Source organism: Anser cygnoides, chromosome 1 (assembly GCF_040182565.1).
Source record: "Anser cygnoides isolate HZ-2024a breed goose chromosome 1, Taihu_goose_T2T_genome, whole genome shotgun sequence".
In the NCBI taxonomy this organism is placed as follows: Eukaryota; Metazoa; Chordata; class Aves; order Anseriformes; family Anatidae; genus Anser; species Anser cygnoides.
The window spans coordinates 24,175,487-24,184,023 of NC_089873.1; positions in this window are offsets into that span (position 1 = coordinate 24,175,487).

An 8,537-nucleotide genomic window follows, 5' to 3' on the forward strand; every position below is an offset into this window, starting at 1 on the left:
GTACATATAAATATATGTAAGTTATCACGTCTTCTAGTAAGTACTATATTACTCTGACATTGTTTTTGGAGAGAGGTATCTTCCAATGTAAGGAAGCACAGAATGAAAGCTTAAACTTCATGCTTTTTTTTTTTTTTCTCTTTACTAACTATAAATGATGGTAAACAAGCAAGGCTTTCAGAAACATCCAGGCCAGCAATATCTGCAAACCGGTGCTCTGAGAAAGAGACAAAGAGAGGAAGAGAGAAAGACAGAGAAGAAGTTGATTTTGGTACAAGGAAGTAGATAAATGATAAATGTTAACATTATAAAATGATAAGTCACGGTGGTTTTATTTTTAGTTGGTAAAGTCCGTATTTAATGAAAATGTAAGTGAAAAAAATTTGACCTATGTACTTGTCCAGTACTGCCCCTTTTTGATTAGCATGGATTGGGCACAAGAACTGACGTATGGTGTTTAGCCAAATTGTTTATAAAGTTTTATTATTGTATATATTGCTTTAATGGCAATAGGGAGAGGAGTGAGCATGATTTTCATGAACAGAGTTGGTAAATAAATTAGATATTTCCTTTCGTCATTTTTCTATGTGAATTTCATGCAGCTTAGCTCACTCAAGTGGGATGAAAGCTTAGAAGTCTTGGCTTTCCTAACACAGGAAGACACTCATAAATCAGATTAAAGAATACTGCACATTTGTAATCAAATTAAATAAATATTTGCAGGTCATTTGTATTCGCCAATCTTTTCATAAAATAAAAAAGCAAAAACAAGCTGCAAAAACATCAGACACAACAAAATTTGTAAGCCTCAGACTTTTCCTATGTTGAGAGTCCATAATACAACGTACAGACATACAACCACTTGACCTGTCTATTTACCGTTTTCTGTGTAGAATTCTAATTTTCAAAACTCAAAGAAACTTCAAAAAGTGACATGTGTTGCTTACTTTTCAAGAATACTCTAAAGGATAATTTATTCCAGCCCTTCACAGCAACATGAACACTATCTTCAATGCTACTCCTTGCAGAGGCATGATAATACATTGGTACAGTGATGATGTTTATCATAAGATAAGAATCTCAGTGATGTCTGTTCTAGCCAAGAAATAACAGAATTTAAAGAAGTTACAAAATATGGGTAAGCTTTTCTATTGCAAAGGTCTTCCCAGAAGTGAGGGGAGATCGGCAGAATTAAATGAGGTTACAAGAGATTTGGGTCCTTTCTTAAACCTGTACATGTCACTCAGGGTAATTTAGGACCCATTCTTTATAAGGAAATGGACAAGTGTAAACACCCATGAACGCTCTCTCAAACAACAGTAATAAAAGTAATAAATCTGGCCAGTTGTACACACAAAAATGATGCTAAAACTGTAAAGCCAAGCACTCACAGATCAGAAAATGCTGGCATTATGTTTGTCCTTGCCTGCTGATGAGCGCAGAAACTCAGTGCTTAATTCCATAATTCTGTGATATAAAATTATACGCTTCAGTTCTGGGCCCATGAATCCCCAGGACCCTTACTGCCACTCAGTGTGCAGGAGAGATCGTGCATATTTAACAAACAGCCCCTCAACATTTTGTCTTACCCTTGTTCTTCAGCATATCAAGATTACTAATGACTTTGTCTGTCTAAGAATGCTTTCAGAAGAGGTGGCAGTGTTATCTCAATTGAAAGGAGAAATAAAGAGACTTTAAGATTTAAAGTACTCCCTAATGTGCAGTGCTTATGGTGACATGTTTAGGATTTGCTTTTTGGGAGTATTTGGCATTATGCAATACTTCAGCTTGTCAGTGCTCAGCTCCTGTGGACATCAACCATTGCTGAAGCTGCCCACCGCTACAGTTCAGACCACAGGTTGTCACTCAAATTATTTAATTATGATTAAATTGATTTGCCCATCTTCTCAGAGGAACTCTGCTACAAAAATAGGAGTGATTTTGTTTTCCTAAAATTACCATTTCTGCGTGAGACTTTTTGTTCTCTTCCCCCAGTTCCATTTCTCAGACATTATAAACACTCAGATTTCTGGGGGAAAAAAACAAAAACAAACACAAAACAACAACCAACAAGCAAAAATAGCAGCCTGGGCATACTGTTGTACATCCCACACTACGTGCTCAATCACACAACTCTGACTCCGATATAAACCCTTCAGGAAGAAATGTTGTGCTAGCGAGGTGTGAGGTGGTTGAAGCGAGAGGTGGCACAGTGAACTTCCTCATATCGCAGGCAGCGTGAGAGCAGAGCACGGGCTACTTGCAGTCCGTGTGCACAGGTCTGTAAAGGCTGTGTTGACTGCTATCTAGGATAAATCCTCCAAAGTACTTTGCCAGCTACCAGCACAAAACCCCAAAACATGCCCCTTGATACCCTGCTGAAATTCTGTATGCAGGAAATAGCTGGTTTTGTTTTCACTTCTAGGCCATGAAAACTATTCACTCATTCAAAAAAAAAAATTGAAATATTTGCTTCCTTCAGGACGGGGGCTAACATGAGAGAAGATAGGAGCTGAGAGAGCCCATTTTATTGGAGCAGCTCTCACTTTGCCATTTCAAACATCTAGGGTGCAGGTTTCAGGCTCTGAGTGGGACTGAGCCCACTCAGACAGGACTTTCAATCTTTCCTAGGCCAGGTGACTTATTTCCTAGGTTTTAAAAGACAAGACACTTCTAAGTGCTCATGTCCTTTTTTCCTTTCCAAGCAACTAAATATTTCAAGCAGCAGCCTAGGAAATGTTCTGCTTCTCACAGATTTCCACACCTTGTTGGCCCAGCTGTTGTAACGAAGTGAGCAACATCTGACGGGCAGTAGGCATCCCCGACCGGGGCAAAACCCACGGCTTAAACTTTACTTGCAGTCTGGTGAGTACAGGGCAAACGACAGGAAAGCAAAGTGAGTGTTGTACAACCTTGTCCTCAGGCGTGGGACACGGCCTGTCCCCAGGACGCTGGCTATTTCAGTCACAGCTCCCGAGGACAGCCTGTCAGACAGATGCGTTGGCTTGTATCAAAACGCCGGCCCACGCTGCAGGAACGGGTCCAATTGCCATAGAGCACGTTAAAAACAATGCCACCACAGCATGTCTGGGCTTTCCCTCTCCCTCCCATTGGGCATTCTCACCCTTCCTCACCTCTTTTGCACCCCCATTCCTCACCCAGCACCTTCCCTGACCCATACCCCTCATGCAGGCCCCGATGCTCCAGCCCCAAGCTCCTCACCGCTGTGGCCTTCCATGCCTCCTTTCCCTGACCTCTCCTTCCTGCCCCTCATCCCACATCCCCTGTCCTCCTCCCGGTGCTCCTTGCTGCCTGCCACCCCCCTCCTGCCTCACACTTTTTTACTCGTCCTCCTCGTATATAAATTTCTGTATGCTACTTCTGCAGGCCCAGGTTGAACGCAGAGTCCAAACGAGACAAAGGATCAGCAGTCTGGCATCTAGGCAGGACGGGCAGGCAGACTGATGGGACAAGCTGTAGCTCTTTCTCCCAAGAGACCAGCATTACTTTTAAAAACTGTGCACACCGTACCGTTCTTGAAAAGGATGTGTCATCACCTGCATTTAACACTGGTATCAGCCCAGCAAATGGGATAAAGCGTGCACTGAAGGCATTTGAAGGAACAATTTTTCAGCTGCTTTTCTCTGTGCCAGATGAATCTGTTGTCCAGTCCATCTCTGCTGGTGTTGCTGTAAATGGGGAGTCACAAGTGAGAAAAACTTTTCCCTTCATCCCTGCTAAGGAAACAAAAAGTGGGATGAGTTTAAAGACGACCATGAACCAAAACCAGTCTTTGCTTGGGAATCAGACTCGACAACCTAAACTAATGACAGATCTTTCCCGCTGACCCCCTGCAGCACACTCCAGGCCACTGGGAGGGCAGATTCCAGGTCCAGATTGTAGCTTAACAGCTCAGACCCACCACAAACAGCGATCAGCTTTCACTCAAAAACATGTGCGTGTGGACTGCCTTGTTGCTCAGATTAGTTTTGAAAACAGCATTCCCACCAGCTGCTGGGAAAGTAACCAGAAGTCTGGAGAATGCTATAAACCACCAAGCCATGGGGCAAACGCTAATCTAATGCATTTTGATGGCAGGGGTGTTTGGGTTGCCTTGCTTATCAAGCAGACAGAAGAATCACAGAAAAATGTCATAGTAATGTCAAAGAAAAAGTCGTAGTAAAGAAATGAATGGGTTCTGGTGGTGCTGGTGATGGGAAGTGTGCAAGGATGTATCTTGGAAGAGGAGTCAAGAGGTGAGCCTTGCTGCAGGAAACCGCTGGGGGAAAAAAAGCAACGGTGCAAATAAAAACATTTCTGGACTAACAAATTCCTTTAGCATTTGATTAAAAGAAGGAAAACTTTCTAATCATCTTGCGTCAGTACAATAAGTCACGTTCCATAATAACATCATGAGAGGAACCTGCTTATCTCTGACAGTGCAAACTATTGTGCTATTCTGTAAGTGCTTCTCCACATCCCTACTGACTGTCCATTTCCTCAGTGTCAGTTTCTGCCACACCAAAAAGATAAAGTGCTTTATACACAATGGTTGTCCCTGTGCTCTTGCTTTCATATAGCTGCTCGTATCCCTCAGGAAGAATCTCAATGTGCTTTACAAACATTGCCAACAGATTTACGAACTATATATAGAAATCATTTCACTCACTACTGATGTACAGACACTAGGGTGACCACAGCAGCTGTTTGGAATTACAGAGCAATATTGCTCAATGGTTTTGGACAAGAAGTAGAGGCCGCTGTATGGCAGAGAAAGTAGCAGAGGTACTCCTGAATGGAGACAGGCATAAAGTGGTTTTCACAAGAGCAGTTTGAATGGGACGCTGTTTAGGCATCTGTAGTCAGCCTGTTCTTTCCCAAAAAGCATGATAAAATATATAACATCTGCCACCGTACGCATTACATTATTCATGGTGGTATTTGCAAATATACTGTAAGTTGTATGTCTAGGTCAGAGTATGTAGCTATTAAATTGTAAGTAATTATAAAAAGTGCATGCACTTAATCCTTTGTTGAACGCCTCAGACAGTTCTCCTGTGTAGCTTAGCCAAACATACAGTTTGCCTTTCAGATAAAAAGAAAATGCTGTTTCTTTATACCCAGGGAGCAATACAGGTACTAACTTCTATAACTAGCATTTCCTTGATTTTAAATCAAGGTATTTTACCAGTGTGTGTTTATTAAGATATTTTTTTATTAAAAAAAAAAAAAAAGATCCTAGCAGTATAAACAAACAATGTAAATCATAAGGAATGAAATAAAAGCAGCAGTACTAAGTAAATAGAGACAATAAAGTAGAGAATTTATGTCTATTTTGAAATAGCCCATATTAATGACGATGGGAGTCTGGGCACTGTATGTACCGTGCACAAATTATGCAGGCAAAAGTAAATAGTTTTCTGTTAGACTTGATCAAATGTAAAGATTTCTACTGCAAATGTGAATTTTGAAAATTAAATTAAATACTTTGTACATGTCACCAGAGCTATGGTACCATATCAGTCTTAAGACTACTAACAACATGTTTTTACAGCTTTTCAGGAGTATCATGAAACACAGGTTCCTCAGGGAATACTTCTCCTGATCTAAGTACCTCTTTTGCTGGTGTGAGTGACACTTAAGGGAGCACTCCAGAGAGAAAATGTTTCCCATCGCAATATATACCTTTAAATATTTATACAGTCATTTGGTGCACTTACCCGTGTACTTCTTTCTGATTTATCCAGCATTTGTCTTGGTAAAGGATCAGAATGGATTTCTTTGAAGACTGTTCCGTGCATTTGGAGATAGACAGTGTGGGTTTGAATCAAGGTCATTGTCTGTAGGTACAGAAAAGGACTCCAAAGGATAGACACCTTGGACAGCAAGGTTCCAGTTTTAATTACTGCAGCCTAAACAATTTCCAGTGGAAAGGTCAGGGAGAGAACAAGCCAGAACAGAGCCAGTCAGGCTGAAATTCAATTTGGCTGGAATAATGTTTCCTGATACCAACTTCTTGAGCAGACATCTATCAGTGCCAAGGCTCACAGGGAAAGAAAAAAAAAAAAAGGAGGGGGAGGAAGGCTTTAAATGGCCTGACTCAGCAGGCAGCCTAGTGCCGTTGCTGAGTACAACAGAGAGGCAAAGCTGGCTACACAGAAGACACCAGATGAGGGCAAGACACTGTTCACCAGGCACATATTAAGGGGGTTGATGCAAAAGCTAATGGAGATGAGACCTGTTGTACTACAGAGATACGTGCTCATCAATTTATGTCACTTTTCTCCATGCAAACCGTAGCTAAATAGTCGGCTACTTTAGAAGCCTTTTTCTGCCCCAAATAAAGGTCAGAAAAATCTCTTTACCTACCCAAAGGTAGACACAAAAGAGCACTGCTTTGTGACTGTGCTTTTCCGTATAAGACTCACATACTATCAGGAATAATCAGAGAAAAGGCAGCTGAGGAATGAAAAACCAGAGGCAGAACACTGGCTCCTGCAGTAAAGCAGTAAAATTGTCTCCCACTTGATACTCAGAGCAAGGATCTGCCATGCCAGCTTCCCAGATTAGATGGTAGCCAGTGCATGGAAGTTTTATGGAAGGCATACGCGATATTATGGGCCCTAAAGGGTATAGCTGGTCATATAACTCATGGCTGTGGTTTGGTCCTTCACCAAACTATGAAAACACTTACAGCTACAGAGTTCATCTCACTGGTGCTGCAAAGGCTGACATAACCACAGTTGAATTCCTGGCTCCTTGGAGAGCTCATCAGTCTGGCGCAGCTGTTTGTGTCAGATTTTATGAGAAATAGAGACCAAATGATATCGCTGCTTTCAAACATTGTCCCCAAACTGATCAGAGTCCCTACCCCAGAGCATGCCTGAATCAAAGCCAGGGCATTTAATTACTTCTAGCCAATGTCGCCCATGGGTAGACATGCCATGGAATTGGGTTGCAATGGAACACCTAATAAGTCACACCCAAATAGCAGAGAAAATGAAAACCCAGCATTACAAGGGTTCAATCAGAGTCCAAATGGGGAAAAAATGAGTAAATTTTTTTCCTAGCCATTTATTCTTACAGCTGGGGCTGCTGCCTTCACTTCTTTTCACACATTTCCAGCTCTCACCAGCATATACTCAACTCCACAAAAGTAATAATCAATGATCTGGCTGCAAAACATGGGAGTCAAAAGATTTGTGTTCAGTTCCTAGTTTTGCCATAAGCATGACCCAGAGTAAATAGCTTCCTTTCTCTATCCAACTATCTCACCTCATATTCCATTTAAAACAAAGTTTTGCCCCTCACTCCTCCACTCAGTTCACAGGTGCCTTGAAGGCATTCCACATGCTTTCTTATGGTGTTACATTTCCTTTAGTATTCAGGAGGAAAAAGTCTTCAATAAATAAACATCTTCAATGTTGAGGGAAAGAAAAGCTTTAAAGCAGAATTAGGCCACCTTCTGCAACAGGCTCTCAAATAACAAAAATGGCCCAGAGGTATTGTTTGAAAGATAAGTGTGATAAACCTTTTAGACGTACCCAATGATCTTTTAAGGACTAGTCCATGATATTTTAAACATTTCAGGCAATACTTTGCCCTAGAGCTGAATGCTTTGATGCCAGAGGCACTGTAACTATTGCCTGAGGCGTGTATAGAGGCCTAAATATAAACCTTGGCCCATGAACTAAAATTACTAATGGAATTTGGCTCTAGCCACAGAAAGGGTTTAAAATCTCCTGTCTAAAGCCCTATTTGATCATGTTTCCTTTGCTTGTAGCAGTATAATGTATCAGTTATGTGACTACCCAGGTCCTTATGTTGTGGTCACTCTATTCACTGAAATGACCACTATTCAAGACTTATTAAGCCCATCTTTCTGCTTAGGAATTCCCACATAGAAATACCAGTTTATAGGTTATGCAGCATACATGCATTTAGACTGGTATATCCAGGATGCATTGGTCTGTGGAGCCTTGGCTGCAGACGGCCACGTTGGTTTCACCGAGCGCTCGGCCCTCAGGCCACGCATGGGGTCAGCAGTCAGCTGGGACGTCCTACTGCCAGGGCCTGGTGTGGACACCACATACCTGGACATTTTGCACAAATGACCAAATTCTTCCCTTCCACCCTGGTCAAAATTTCTGACAAAACAACAGAGGACATGTCTTGGAAAACCAGATGAGTACTTGCCCTAGTGAGAGCAGAAGCAACAATTAAGCCTTCTGCTCAAACCCTCTCCGTGTCCCAGACCAGTAATTTCTGTTTGTTCCATTTGCTCCTGTAAATATATTGTGAGGAAGGACAGACCCACAAATAACTGACAGAGCTGCCTTTGGAAATGGAATTTACATTTCTGACTGAGGTGTTAATAAGTTATATATGGCAATCACATGCAGCGGAGACAAAGTTCTAAAGAACATGGGAAGCAAGCATATGGAGCAGGGCAGAAGGATGCTTCAGCTGTGTGTGTGTGAGTGTGTGAAAGAGAGAGAGGGAGAACCAGTGTATCTCTTGAATTACATGCTTATCTA